Source organism: Salvelinus sp. IW2-2015, linkage group LG16 (assembly GCF_002910315.2).
Source record: "Salvelinus sp. IW2-2015 linkage group LG16, ASM291031v2, whole genome shotgun sequence".
In the NCBI taxonomy this organism is placed as follows: Eukaryota; Metazoa; Chordata; class Actinopteri; order Salmoniformes; family Salmonidae; genus Salvelinus; species Salvelinus sp. IW2-2015.
The window spans coordinates 3,397,255-3,413,716 of NC_036856.1; the positions used below are offsets into that span (position 1 = coordinate 3,397,255).

At 40.6% G+C, this 16,462-nt stretch overlaps 1 pseudogene; it reads right to left on the minus strand.

Annotated features, from left to right (window-relative positions):
* LOC111975902 (ubiquitin carboxyl-terminal hydrolase 13-like) overlaps positions 1-16,462 on the minus strand; it is a 62,458-nt pseudogene that overhangs the window by 29,519 nt on the left and 16,477 nt on the right.

Below are 16,462 nucleotides of genomic sequence, written 5' to 3' on the forward strand. Positions count from 1 at the left end.
TCTGCTTCGTTTCGCTTGGCTCATACGCTATCAGCTCCTCTGTCACACACACACAACACACACACACACACACACACAACACCACACACACACACACACACACACCACACACACACACCACACACACACACACACACACACACACAACACACACACACCACACACACACACACACACACACACACACACACGTCAAGCCATTTAACTTCCTAAAATGTTGTTCCGGTTGTCGGATTCTCAGATGATTGGGTTTAGTGATGTATATTGGACATTTGAAATAACTTATTTCCCAAAAATTTGGAAATTCAGCCAAGAGTCACATCTACAATTTGCAGTCTTGGGCATTTAAAAACACAAACTCCAAACCACTTTGGCATCCATACCCTTTGAAGAGGATAGCTGTGGGGGAGCCAGCAGCCCTGCTGGTTCTCATGGGCTGGGCCAGCTGCCTGTGGGATCTTACCTCTGTTGGAGGCGGCCTCGATGGGGCCGGGAGCTGCATGAGGTAGTCCACCTTCTGGGTGTAGCGCACCTCTTCGTCTGGCAACACTGCACGCGCTCCTCCACCAGGTAGCGGAAGAGTGAAGGAAAAGCAGCCAACAAGTGCTCAGCATATGTGGGAACTCCTTCAAGACTGTTGGAAAAGCATTATCGGTGAAGCCGTTCGAAAGAATGACAAGAGTGTGCAAAGCTGTCATCAAGACAAAGCGTGGCTACTTCTAAGAATCTCAAATTTAAAATATATATTTGGATTTGTTTAACACTTTTTTGATGATGACTACATGACCAAATGTGTTTTTTCATAGTTTTGATACCTTCACTATTATTCTACAATGTAAAAAAAAAAAAAAGAAAGAAAAAGAAAATAAAACCCTTGAATGAGTAGGTGTCCAAACTTTTGACTGGTACTATATATATACACATACACTACCGTTCAAAAGTTTGGGGTCACTTAGAAATGTCCTTGTTTTTGAAAGAAAGGTGAAAGGTGAAAGAAAGGAAAGACATTTTTTGTCCATAAAAATAACATCAAATTTATCAGAAATACAGTGTAGACATTGTTAATGTTGTAAATGACTATTATAGCTGGAAACGGCTGATTTCTAATGAAATATCTACATAGGAGTACAGAGGCCCATTATCAACCATCACGCCTGTGTTCCAATGGCACGTTGTGTTAGCTAATCCAAGTTTATCATTTTAAAAGGCTAATTGATCATTAGAAAACCCTTTTGCAATTACGTTAGCACAGCTGAAAGCTGTTGTTCYGATTAAAGAAGCAATAAAACTGGTATTCTCTAGACTAGTTGAGTATCTGGAGCATTAGCATTTGTGGGTTCGATTACAGGCTCAAAATGGCCAGAAACAAATAACTTTCTTCTGAAACTCGTCAGTATATTCTTGTTCTGAGAAATTAAGGCTATTCCATGCGAGAAATTGCCAAGAAACTGAAGATCTCGTACAACGCTGTGTACTACTTCTTTCACAGAACAGCGCAAACTGGGTCTGACCAGAATAGAAAGAGGAGTGGGAGGCCCCGGTGCACAACTGATCAAAAGGACAAGTACATTAGTGTCTAAAAAGTCCAGTTTTATTGCTTCTTTAATGATCACAATGGTTTTCAGCTGAGCTAACATAATTGCAAAACGTTTTTCTAATTATCAATAAGCCTTTTAAAATGATAAACTTAGATTAGCTAACACAACATGCCACTGGAACACAGGAGTGAAGGTTGCTGATAATGGGCCTCTGTTTGCCTATGTAGATACCAGGGGTGATGGTCAGATTCGCGTTTATCGTCGAAGGAATGAGCGTTACACCGAGGCCTGTACTCTGGAGCGGGATTGATTTGGAGGTGGAGGGTCCGTCATGGTCTGGGGCGGTGTGTCACAGCATCATCGAACTGAGCTTGTTGACATTGCATGGCAATCTGAACGCTGTGCATTACAGGGAAGACATCCTCTTCCCTCATGTGGTACCCTTCCGCAGGCTCATCCTGACATGACCCTCCAGCATGACAATGCCACCAGCCATACTGCTTGTTCTGTGCGTGATTTCCTGCAAGACAGGAATGTCAGGAATGTCAGTGCCATGGCCAGCGAAAGCCCGGACTTCAATCCCATTGAGCATGTCTGGGACCTGTTGGATCGGAGGGTGAGGGCTAGGGCCACATCTCACAGCAAGAACTGGCAAATCTGGTGCAGTCCATGAGGAGGAGATGCACTCAGTACTTAATGCAGCTGGTGGCCACCACAGATACCGACTGTTACTTTTGATTTTGACCCCCCCTTTGTTCAGGGACACATTATTCCATTTCTGTTAATCACATATCTGTGAACTTGTTCAGTTTATGTCTCAGTTGTTGAATCTTGTTATGTTCATACAAATATTTACACATGTTAAGTTTGCTGAAAATAACGCAGTTGAAAGTGAGAGACGTTTATTTTTTTGCTGAGATATATGTATACAACCACACTTGAAGTCGGAAGTTTATATACACCTCAGCCAAATACATTTAAAGTCAGTTTTTCACAACTCCTGACATTTAATCCTAGTAACAATTCCATGTCTTAGGTCAGTTAGGATCACCACTTTATTTTAAGAATGTGAAATGTCAGAATAATAGTAGAGAGAATTATTTATTTCAGCTTTTTTCTTTCATCACATTCCCAGTGGGTCAGAAGCTTACATACGCTCAATTAGTATTTGGTAGCATTGCCTTTAAATTGTTTAACTTGGGTGAAATGTTTCGGGTAGCCTTCCACAAGCTTCCCACAATAAGTTGGGTGAATTTGTGGACTGAGTGTAACTCAAATGATGTCATTAGCCTATCAGAAGCTTCTAAAGCCATGTCACCATTTTCTGTAATTTTCCAAGCTGTTTAAAGGCACAGTCAACTTAGTGTAAGTAAACTTCTGACCCACTGGAATTGTGATACAGCGAAGTACAAGTGAAATAATCTGTCTGTAAACAATTTTGGGAAAATGACTTGTCATGCAAAGTAGGTCCTAACTGACTTGCCAAAACTATAGYTTTAATGACTCCAACCTAAGTGTATGTAAACCTCTGACTTCAACTGCATGTATGTATGTATGTATGTATGTATGTATGTATGTATGTATGTATGTATGTATGTATGTATGTATGTATGTATGTATGTATGTACATAAAAATCAAAAGAGGGTCCATGCCAAGCATCCTGTTTTCACGTGGTCAATTACACATTGACTAACGAAGATTGACTAACGAAGACAGACCGGGGGAAATGAGTACAACCCAAAGAGAAAGAGGTACGCAGATGTTTACTGGGGCAGGGGGGTCATAGAGGACTCATGGGGCAATGGGTCTTAAATGAAAACCGTTTGGCTTGTATGGAGTGTCACATCAGCAGCTTTTCTATTCTAAGAGGCTACAGAAATACTCAGGTTATAGCTCTAACTGACGTATTCTAACTGGCTGGCAGGCAGTCCCGAGGCTAAACTTGAAGGCTACTGTTAGAGTCTGCCTATCTCGGTCTAACCAACTCAGTTCCTCCACACAGGCTAAGGACAACTGATTATGCCCACAAATTATACACTCAATTAAAATGAAAGGTAAAAACATAGGGCCCCATTTAAATTAGAAAAGGTATTCTGAAGCTAAGGGGGATTATTTATTTTTTTTTTTACTTATATTAACATGACGTTGACTTGTTAGCTCCTGTATTACATTTTACTTGACCTTACTGCTCAATGTAAAAAAATAAAAATAAATAGCCAATAGATTTTTAGCCATGCAACAGAGTCTAGTAAACTTATTTCTGGCTTGATTGTTTTGTCAAGGGCAAGAGCAGAGAAAGTGGCGGGTTTCTAGTCTGAGCATGTTTCGGTGTTGACTTCAGGCAGAATAGGAAGCATTATCTGGCCTGTGTAATCGATAGGGGCAGTCTAAATTTAACCCGGTTGAGAAAGTCACTTCAGAGCACAAGTATGTGTCTGGCCCGGGGACAGGGTGCTGCGTTTCGTCAAAAACAGTCCCGCTTCCTCTCCCCCAAGGTTCCGATTGACCACGTGTGACAGGAGTCAGAGATGCAGCGACATGCCAGRAAAATGCTTTACGGTAGCCATTTCATGAAGCTATTTTTTTACTTTTATTATGGCCATCATTGAAAGACAAGCTGAAAGGCCAGTGCCGTTAGATACCGTTTATGCTTATGAGCCTTTTATTGAACACCAGTGACTGTTTTCCAATTGCTGTACCTCTGCAACAATGGCATACTGTATTCATCACTACGTGCCTTTTAGAGAAGTTTTTATCATTACAAGTACACCATAAAACGCTCCTACTTATAGAAAACACGTATGAAGCCATACATGCATACCTCCACCAGGTTGATGAGATGCAGGAAAAACTTCTGTGCATCTTGCTGTCTGTTGGAGGAGAACTCTGGGTGGCCATTGCTAACCAGGGCTTTGAACATCTTGAGAGAGATACCCTTTGGCTGGTGCTGGAATGAGAACAAGGGGTCACACACACAGTGAATGATTTGTAACCTGTCAACGGGTGGGTGCAGCAAGACAAGACGCCAAACCAAAACCATTGAAATGTGATTGGCGGTACTTCAGGAAAAAATAATATTCCGCTAATAAACATTCTGAATATCATGAGGCTAATTTCCAACTTGAGGCAATTTCACCTACTCAAGTTAGGATTTGTCTCGACTTGAAAAGGGCTTTGCCATCTTCGTTTTTCAATTTTAAAAAACTAATTTAATCAAGCAGAAATCAAATCAAATGTATTTATATAGCCCTTCGTACATCAGCTGATATCTCAAAGTGCTGTACAGAAAACCAGCCTAAAACCCCAAACAGCAAGCAATGCAGGTGTAGAAGCACGGTGGCTAGGAAAAACTCCCTAGAAAGGCCAAAACCTAGGAAGAAACCTAGAGAGGAACCAGGCTATGAGGGGTGGCCAGTCCTCTTCTGGCTGTGCCGGGTGGAGATTATAACAGAACATGGCCAAGATGTTCAAATGTTCATAAATGACCAGCATGGTCAAATAATAATAATCACAGTAGTTATCGAGGGTGCAGCAAATGGAGTAAATGTCAGTTGGCTTTTTTAGCACGTCCGATGAACATGTCAGGGTTCCATAGCTGCAGGCAGAACAGTTGAAACAGTTGAACAAGTACAATATTTTTCTGTTATGAGAGCAGTGACAACGGTGCAAAGTCTAATCTGTGCTGTACCTACACCATTGCATAAAGGCATAATGAGACACTAGGACCAATGAAGCCCCCAAAATAAACAAGCATGCTGGCAATAATCCTTGAGATCCTTTCCCCACAAAAACAAGCAGTCAATCTGCAGGCAATCATGACGGTCTTTATTGGCTGTGTGAGATTAATCATAAATCTCACAACAGCAGGTGCTGTAGTGTAGAGTCCCTCTATGTCGGTAATCTGTATAGTAAATACTTGTGGATTCAGGGCTATATTGTACAGATTAGATTAGCAACAATTCACACTGCTCAAGCAAGACAAGTTGATATGCAGCAGCTAGCCATCTAGGCAGTGAAAAATGCCAAAATSGCRCATTTGTTAAATGAGAGCCTTGYGTAGTCTTAACAKTCTGTATACTCCCTTGTCCTAAAGSTWAAAAAAATKACCCGCCTTCACTAAACCMCTAAAATAAAGCAGCTTAATTGAWTTTTAAACCCCAAATCTATTTTGCATGAAGAAACAACCTGTCATTCATCACAAACTTTGTGAATATCTGGGTTTTCCCTCTTCACAATRCAGAAAGACAGCATTTAAAATCAGTGGACACCACTCTGGGTTTTTTAACAAGAGATAGCACTTTTATAACCTAAGAAAGTATCAGAAATGTGCAGAAAGTAGTTTTGAATGCATTTTATTATATATMTTTTATTTATATACACTGTACAATGAGGAATTCAACTACAAAATACTAGTCTTCTCCCATTTTTCTTTTTTTAAACATTGTTGTTTATACACCTTGTGAGTGGGGGCAATCAATAAGAATAAAACAAGATAATAGATACAAAACGAAAACGTGAAGAACATAAATCAATCAACTCTAATTAGCACATGTAGGCCAGTATGCAAGTGTGTGTGCATGGCATTCGCCTCTCCCGAGTCCGTACGGGAGTTGCAGCGATGAAAAAAAACGAACTACCAATTGGATACCATGAAAATTGGGGAGAAAAAAGGGGTTAAAAAATATAGAATAATTAAAAAGGGGACGTGAGAATTTATCCACAGGATATATCCACAGGATTTTCAAAGTGCTGGTAGTGCGTTTAGATTTCTATTACCCGAAGCATGTGCAGAACCATGTAAACRCGTGCAYGAGCTCAGCAAGAATGCATGCGTCTCGTGCATGGATTTTTATCTTGTGCACATGCTTCAGTGATAGAAATCTGAATGCACTACCAGCGCTTTGAAAAAAGTTTGTAGTTAAACTTTCTGTAGATAGCGCATTTGGAAAGTATTCAGACCCATTGACTTTTTTCACATTTTGCTACGTTACAGCCTTATTCTAAAATTGTTTCCCCTCAATCTACACACAATACCCCAGAATGACAAAGCAAAAACAGGTTTAGATTTTTTTTCAAATTCATTACAAATTAAACAAAATATTACAACTAAGTCTTCTTGGATATGATGCCTCAAGCATGGCACACCTCTATTTGGGGAGTGTCTCCCATTTTTCTCTCCCTATTTTCAGGTATCTCTAGAGATGTTTGATTGGGTTCAAGTCCAGCCTGGCTGGGCCACTGAAGAACATTCAAAGACTTGTCCCGAAGCCACTCCTGCGTTGTCTTGGCTGTGTGATTAGGGTCGTTGTCCTTTTCAAAAGGTGAATGTTCGCCCCAGTCTGAGGTCCTGAGCGCTCTGGAGCAGGTTTTCAGCAAGGATCTCTGTACTTTGCTCCGTTCATCTTTCACTTGATTCTTACTAGTCTCCCAGTCCCTGCCTCTGAAAAACATCCCCACAGCATGATGCTGGCACCACCATAGGGATGGTGCCAGGTTTCCTCCAGGCGTGACACTTGGCATTCAGGAGAGAATATTGTTTCTCATGGTCAGCGTCCTTTAGGTGCCTTTTGGCAAACTCCAAGCGGGCTGTCATGTGCCTTTTACTGAAGAGTGGCTTCCATCTGGCTACTCTTGCATAATGTCCTGATTGGTGGAATGCTGCAGAGATGGTTGTTCTTCTGAAAGATTCTCCCATCTCCACAGAGGAACTCTGGAGCTCTGTCAGAGTGACCATCGGGTTCTTGCTCAGTTTGGCTGGGCAGCCAGCTCTAGGAAGAGTCTTGGTGGTTACAAACTGCAGAAATGTTTTGGTACCCTTCCCCAGAGTTCTGTGCCTCAACACAATCCTGTCTCAGAGCTCTACRGACAAWTCCTTCGACCTCATGGCTTGGTTGATCTAGCTAACGTTAGCTAGCTACATGGTTGACACTGCAGCTACCTAGCTTAGCCAGTTTAGCTAGCTTAGCCAGTGACAACCTAATGTAATAGCTAGTTAGTTATTGCCACACACACACATCTGATTAATTTGTTCACTCTTTATGCCAATGACAAGTTGGCTAGTTATGGTCCAACTACCCATATGGCTAGTTAGACCATATGGGGAGCTAAAAACACATTAAACTTTGTCTGTCAGATTCTGGGTTAGCCAAAGCTAGCCATTTGATTTGCACTCGCCCTCAAAAACACAGCAGAATTTTATCTGAGAAATACTTCTTACTCCAGAAATATACAATATTAYCAAGGCAGAAGGTAATTAAAGTGCCACTTCCCTCTGATCACATTTGGCTAAGAACACACAAACAAAAATATCCTCAGGCGTGAAGACGTACGCTTCACTTCAAGAGCCGTGGTGGAGATACAGGGTTTGTTGACAAGTTATTTTGAATACATTTCATTGTTCAAGGGGTCGTGAAACATTCATACAGATGTAAAGGGGAACCAATAGTATCGATTCATGGAAAATCACTAAATTTGGAGGCTTTCCTCCGACAGTGATGACATGAATTGTAATGATTGTAAGTCGCTCTGGATAAGAGCGTCTGCTAAATGACTTAAATGTAAATGTAAATGTATGAAATATCTATCAATCTTCGTAACTGAAGTGATTTGGTAAAATGTAACGTAGTAAAAATTAAGTTACTTCCCTCAGAAATTACTTGAGTAAGAGTACAAGTACAGCCCACAGAGAGTAACTTCAAAAGTACTAGTTCCTCCAAAAAYTCAAAGAGCRATGCAAGAAGCCTACTACATAGACTACTTGAACTGATGCCAAGTGGACCTGCAGTCTAAGTTATTGTATAGCCTACAAACACCACTTCCAGCTGACCCCTGCCTGGCTGTGATTCTAAATATTTAAAAAATCATTCAAATCCTCCTGCTGCAGGATTATGTTCCTACTGCGACAAAAGGGGGCAAATTAAGACCCAAAAATAAATTGGGGACAAATATTGGGTTATAATATTGAAAATATTTTTTTTAAGACATGCAACACAGCCTTACATTTTTTATAACTACAAGTTAATCAGAAGGAGAAATAATGAATATTGACAGAGGAGAATACATATTTCTGCACATGTCCCTTCCTTTTTCCATTCTGCCAGGCAACGGTGTTCCACTCAGCTGTCTGTGTCCAAAACTAGCAGTGGCCTCAGATGAAATGCAGAGCCACATTCCTGCCCTATCCATTACTGCTGTGKCTAATAAGGGCTAAGAGAAGTCAGGGGTGTAAAGAAACAGACTGTTTTCCAATAGGCTTTTAGTGCTTAATTTCCTTATTTCATAGCCTTTTACTGTACACAGTGCCTTCAGAAAGTATTMAYACCCCTTGACTTATTCCACATTTTGTTGTGTTACAKCCTGAATTMAAAATGGATTAAATTGATTTTGTTTCTCACCCATCTACACACAATACCCCATAATGACAAAGTGAAAACATGTTTTTCGAAATGTTTGCAAATGTATTGAAAAGGAAATACAGAAATATTGCATTTCCATAAGTATTCACACCCCTGAGACAATAGTTTGTAGAAGCACCTTTGGTAGCGATTATGGCTGTGAGTCTTTCTGGGTAAGTCTCTMAGAGCTTTCCACACTTGGATTGTGCAACATTTGCCCATTATTCTTTTTTAAATTCTTCAAGCTCTGTCAAATTGGTTGTTGATCATTGCTAGACAACCATTTAAGTCTTGCCATAGATTTCCAAAAGTCAAAACTGTCCCTTTCGGCCACATTCATTGTCTTCTTGGTAAGCAACTCCAGTGTAGCTTTGGCCTTGTGTTTTAGGTTATTGTCCTGCTGAAAGCTGAATTAATCTACCAGTGTCTGGTGGAACGCAGACTGAACCAGGTTTTCCTCTAGGATTTTTCCTGTGCTAAGATCCATTCCGTTTCTTTTTTTAATCCTGAAAAACTCCTCAGTCCTTAATTAAYGATTACAAGCATACCCATAACATGATCCAGCCACCACTATGATTGAAAATATGAAGAGTGGAATTCAGTAATATATCGTATTGGATTTGCCTCAAACATAACACTTTGTATTCAGGACAAAAAGATAAATTGCAAAAAAGGTGGCAAAGCAATTTAACTTGTGTTGTTGAATGTTTTTATTCTGTAAATGCTTCCTTTTCACCTCTGTCAATTAGGTTAGTATTGTGGAGTAACTACAATGTTTAATGACTGATTGGTGACTTTAAAACAGTTCTCCTATTTGCCTAAAATCTCTGAGTGGTTTCCTTCCTTTCCGGCAACTGAGTTAGGAAGGACACCTGTATCTTTGTAGTGACTGGGTATATTGATACACCATCCAAAGAGGAATTAACAACTTCAATGCTCAAAGGGATGGTCAAGGTATTTTTTTTTTTACCCATCTACCAATAGCTACCCTTCTTTGCGAGGCATTGGATAACCTCCCTGGTCTTTGTGGTTGAAATTCAGGGCTTGACTGAGGGACCTTTCAGATAATTGTATGTGTGGGGTACAGAGATGAGGTAGTCATTAAAACAAATCATGTTAAACACTATTATTGCACACAGAACGAGTCCATGCAACTTGTCAAGCAAATATTTACTCATGAACTTATTTAGGCTTGCCATAATAAAGTGGTTGAATACTTATTCTCTCAAGACATTGCAGCTTTTCCTTTTTTATAACATTTGTAAAATATTCTAAAAACATCATTACACTTTGACATTATGGGATATTGTGTGTACGCCAGTGACAACAAATCTCAATTTAATTCATTTTAAAATCAGTCTAACATAACAAAATGTGTACAAATGTGGGTGTGAATACTTTCTGAAGGCACTGTAACCACATAGGTGAAAGCACTTTAATTTGAAACATGCTGCCCTCACCTATTAAATCCAATCAGATTATTATCTACGAGGTAAAGAAGCCAAAAGGGAGAAGCCATGTTCGACATTTGGGACATGAATATAGAATATCAGTTGTAATTTCGGGAATAAGCTAATATCATAAACATTGACAAGCGATCAGTAGAGACAACCAAGTGTTTTCTGAGGAAAACTTATGGACGTCACCTATTTTAAGGCTCAACTTTAAAACGGTCGTAGAGCTGTAAAATTTCACATTGAGTACGTTTACATGCACACTAATACACTGAACAAAAATATAAAATGCAACAATTTCAAAGATAAGGAAATCAGTCAATTGAAATAAATGAATTAGGGCCTAATATGGATTTCACATGACATGCATCTGTTGGTCACAGATCYCTTAAAACAATTTTCAAAATAAGTTGGGGTGTAGATCAGAAAACCAGTCAGTATCTGCTGTGACCACCATTTGCCTCACGCAGCACGACACATCTCTTTCGCATGGAGTTGATCAACCTGTTGGTTGTGGCATGTTGTCCCACTCCTCTTCAATGGCTGTGCAAAGTTGCTGGATATTGGCGAACCTGTTGTCGTACATGTAGATCTAGAGCATCCCAAACATGCTCAATTGGTGACATGTCTGGCGAGTATGCAGGCCATGGAAGAACTGGAACAGTTTGTACAGAAATTCTTTGGTTGTGCAAATCTGCAGTTTCATCAGCTGCCCGAGAGGCTSTTCTCAGACGATCCCACAGGTGAAAAAGCTGGATGCGGAGGTCCTGGGCTGGCGTGGTTACATGTGGTCTGCGGTTGTGAGGCCGGTTGGACGTACTGCCAAATTTTCTAACACGACGTTGGAGGTGGCTTATGGTAGAGAAATTAACATTAAATTMTCTGGCAACAGCTCTGGTGGACCTTCCTGCACTCAGCATGCCAATTACACGCTCCCTCAAAACATCTGTGGCATTGTGTTTTGTGACAAAACTGCACATTTTAGAGTTGCCTTTTATTGTTCCCAGCAGAAGGTGCACCTGTGTTTAATCAGTTTCTTGATATGCCACACCGGTCAGGTGGATGGATTATCTTGGCAAAGGATACATTCTCACTAACAGGGATGTAAAAAATGTGGGCACAAAATTTGAGATAAATAAGCCTTTTGTGCGTATGGAACATTTCTGGGATATTTTATTTCAGCTTATGAAACATGGGACCAACATTTTACATGTTGCATTTATATTTTTGTTCAGTGTAATTCGACATTAAACTGATTACGGCAGTAGGCAGAGTATGGAAATAGTCATGTGAGAACCTTACCCTGCTTATCTAAAATCGGCATAAGGTCAAAATTGAAGCAAGCATGCGTCGATTAAAACACCTGGTTTTCTGAGCTATCTTTCTAATTATTAGGACATGTAAACAGCTTTTCGGCAGTGTATTTGATCTGCATATTTGCCAGCACCAGCAGAGTGAACCTCCTCTTATGTGAAGTAAATTCTGAAAAACTCAAAGTATGCATCTTAAAAAGCGGTTCACATACAAACTTTATATGTCCGTACTCATAATCAAATAGACTTCGCAAAAATAAGTCACTGCACTTATCTGAAGTCCCATCAAGTAGCYTGATTTCAAATGTGTCCATGTAAACAAATTAGGAAAATCATTCTTCTTGTAAAGCATGCAAACRTTTTWAAMAAACTATTATATTAATCTGACCAGCCACAGTAATCGTATTAGTGTGTCCATAACCGTGCTCATTGTGTCTTAGAGGCAGAGKTCATACTCATCATGATTCCATGTGTCTGGGATTTTTTCTAGCGACTATTCCGCAGCTTATTTTTATATATCAAGAAATGTGAACAGAGGAAAAAGTAATGAAGACCGAGCAGAACAAACGTTCAGGAGAAAGACATTTTTTTACAAACGCTTATGCATTGTTCACACTACCAGCAYAGACTTATTTTTGCTTGTTCATGTAATGAGGACGATCGGAAACCAATAACATTCTGTTTTGACCTGAATGCAGACTCCTCATTATATTACACTTGCATTACTAGAAGTTTAAAAAACTAGCGGCTGAATAATGTCTGGAGAGGAAAAGTACAGTACACTAGTTAACCACAGCTCTTTCGCCTACTTATCTGGAACCACAAAACAAAACATTCTCCAAATTTCCATTTGTCAGTCTGTAACTTTGCATGCTCACATTATACCCAGATATCGAGCTGGACGTACCCAGTCTAATACCTTGTATTCTTCTTTCATCACCTGTTCAATGAGCTCGGATTTCATTGGTGGTTTGGAGTACAGGCCTGAGAGGAGTCCGTGGCCCAGTTTAGCCCTGGTGGATAAACAAAAAYAAACCAAAGGATTAGTGACAAACCAATATGGCCTGTCCTATTACACAAGCTTGCATTGTAATACAGTAGCTTCTCAAACTTGACTAAGAAAAGCTCTTTGCCAACACCATCAACATACAAACAAAAAGTAAAGAAATTGGTCAATAATTTAAACTGGCAAACACATATGACCYATTACACATGCTTGCATTGTAACAGCTACTCAAACTACTAACAGCTACTAAGAACAAAAGAGATYGGGCAACACCAGTGGTAAACAACTTGCTGATTTATGTGACGAGCTAAATCAAATCAACATGGTGAGGGTCATAAACATGATAACAACGTTATTTACCTGTGTATTGACTTACATTTGTGTGCTGAAGTCCGTGCTGGGGTCAAGAGGTGAGTAGTCATATATCCTCTGTAGATTTCCAACATACCTAGAGATTAAAAACAGACATCATACAATATGAGATTGAACACCACATTCATCCACTCGTACAAACCTGCAACTTACAGTACTGTAGGTATTGTTGTGCAACTATTATCCAATAGATGTGTACAAAACATGTATTAAGACCTTTAGGTCAAGTCACTTTTCTTTCATAGTCATCTTTATCGGTGTTGTTGTATGAGGGCGAAACATGACGACCCCCCTAGACCCCCACGCCCAGATTTACTATGTTTATTCCGGTCCATTCTGAAGGCCTCGCTCTCGATCTCCCTCTATCCCTCTATCCCTCTCCCACACCATCCCAGATGCTAGTGATACTTACGCCCTCTGGAACTCAGGGATGCTGAAGAGGACCTGCATGATGGTGCCCAGGTAGCAGCTGTTACCCAGGTTCTTGATGCCCGTGAAACCCGAGCCGTACACTGCCTTCAGCTTCATGCCCGACTCCTGGATCACCTCCCACTCGCTGACTCGCGGCCGCACGTTGTTTGTGTTGTCTGTGTTGTGGTGGCCGTTATCTGTTCCATTCTATTCAATCAGCGGAATAAAAGGAGTGAGTCCCCATTCAAAATGGGGGTCCAGCCATACCCAGAAACGGTTGATATTATTCCAGGCCCACATTCTATGTGAAATGGAAATGCCTGTTTGATATAGGTTACTTTTTGGTGACATTGACAGACAGTAGTTGTTGAAAATCACAAATTGTATTCCTACAATGACGGCAAGACGTACCCGCTGAATCTGTATAATGTCTATTCCAAAGTGTTGCAAGTGTTCGGATATTTGCGGGTCCAGGACWGCTTCTTCTTCATCGAAYGAATAAATATCTGAGAGAGAAAATCTAAACAGTTAAACCTAGTTACAAGTTAATTGCTACTCGTAACTTCACAAACAACTAATTGAAGTAGGTTTATGGTCAGTTTATACACAACACAAGGGACAGTTTAGTAGAGACGGTCTGCTTTACACTAATGGAAGAATTAAAACACTGAAATCAGGCCAGGCCAGTCCCCCCCCAATATGTGTCACTGACCTGCTATGTCTGGGGTGAGGTTGTCCAGCTTGACGGCTAGGGGGAAGTTAGTGTCTTTGAAGTGGTCCAAGGCGTGGCCATTTCCTCCGGCACCATCAAAGAACCACTTCCCACAAAGCACCGCTCCGTCCGACAGGTTCAGCCACAGGTTCTCTTTCATCTCACACTTCTGACATTTCCATCCACTGAGAAGAGAGGGGACAGGGGGGAAACATTCAGTCATATCACATGTTGCTCTTATACATTTGTTTCAGTGTCGTTTTTCCTTGCAGGACAAAATGGCAAGAATGTCCGAAAAGCATTCTCTCTCATTGGGGTTACTTTGATGACCTGAATTATGTTCAATAAAAAGGGTAGGACAGTCTTGTGTGTTTTTAACGTTTCTCATTATAAAGCACTTCTTAACGCTAGTGCTTCTTAATGCTAAATAATAGGAGTAACTTCCATGTCAGGCAAAAGGCACTGTAACGTTACAGAGTACCTTGGCTTCAGACACCTAAGAAAACACCTGTTGATTGGAGAGCTGCTGAGATATGGGTCGGCCAAGTTAATCCAAGTGCTCTGGTGTGTCCCATCATGTTTTGTGCACCTCAGAGTGACAGAGTTGATGCAGCTGCACATGGGTGTCTGCTTGGGTTTATATTTAGTGTGGTAACCTTCTGTCTCATCTACAGAGTGGCCCAGCCGCATTCGGACCAATCTAAATTTGCTACCGTTCATAATTACCTTCCTTAGCACAGGAAATTGATTGACCAGTTGCTGAGAAGTCTACCTATGACAACCATGCCAGTATAATACATCTGAAATTGAGCATATTCTTTCTGCGTATGTAGACTATGTGATCTGACCTTGGGAATATTCAACCAGGAGGGATTCCTTGATATGGGGGCAGAATCCCACAAGTAAAGTGGAGGGACGCGCAAGTAAATTAAGTCAATTGTTCTCAAACTGGGCTCCGCGGAGGTACTGCAGGGGTTCCGCGGCCAGACCTCAAAATAAATATATTTAAAAAAAATACAAATTACATGTAATTGTTTTAATGCATATTAAACACATTTTGGGATCTGTGGAATAAGTTAAGAGGGTGCAATACAATGTAATATTAATGTACAATTTACATTAACCCTGGGCAACATGGGCCTGGGAGGCTCACAGGGATATTGGTATCCACAGTACTCCACAAATTATACATTTTTCAACTCAATACCTCCTGTATTCCCCACCAATTATTTGTTTTACATAAATGCACTGTAATTCAAGCTGTTAAAGGTCCAACGCAGCCATTTTTTATCTATACTCAACAAAAATATAAATGCAAAATGTAAAGATGTTGGATGTTGGACCCATGTTTCATGAGCTGAAATAAAAGATCCCAGGAATTTTCCATTGGCACAAAAAGCTTATTTCTCTCAAATTTGGTGCACAAATTTGTTTACATCCCTGTTAGTCAGCATTTATACCTTGTCAAGATAATTAATCCACCTGATAAGGTGCAGCATATCAATAAACAGCATGATCATTACACAGGTGCACCTTGTGCTGGGGAGAATGAAAGGCCACAAAAAACATGCAGTGCCACAGATGTCTGAAGTTTTGAGGGAGCGTGCAATTGGTATGCTGACTGCAGGAATGTCCACCAGAGCTGCTACCAAATAATTTAATGTTTAATTCTCTACCATAAGCCRCCTCCAACGTCATTTTAGAGAATTTGGCAGTACGTCCAACCGGCCTCACAACCGCAAACCATGGACGCCCAGGACGTCCACATCCAGCTGCTTCACCTGTGGGATCGTCTGAGACCAGCCACCCGTACAGCTGATKAAACTGAGGAGTATTTCTGTCTGTAATAAAGCCCTTTTGTGGGGGAAAAGCTCATTCTGAGTTGGTGGGCCTGGCTCCTAAGTGGGTGGGCCTATGCCCCCCCAGGCCTACCCCTGCCTAGTCATGTGTAATCCATAGATCAGCGTCAATAATTCATTTATTTCAATTGACCGATTTCCTTAAATTAACTGTAACTCGTTGAAATTGTTGCATGTTCCAGTTATATTTGTGCTCAGTATAAATATAAAATAATTTCTGGGTAACAACTTGACTGTGAATGTTTTTTTATAAAATATTCTAAAATAAACAAAAATTCCTCAAGCAATCATTTTGGTAGGAGTGTCTGGGAGTGTTCTGAGTGGCGACGGGAAAACTGAAAACAAGCTGTTATTGGCAGAGGTTTGGAACTCTTACCGCCTGGTGATGTCATCAAAACAGGT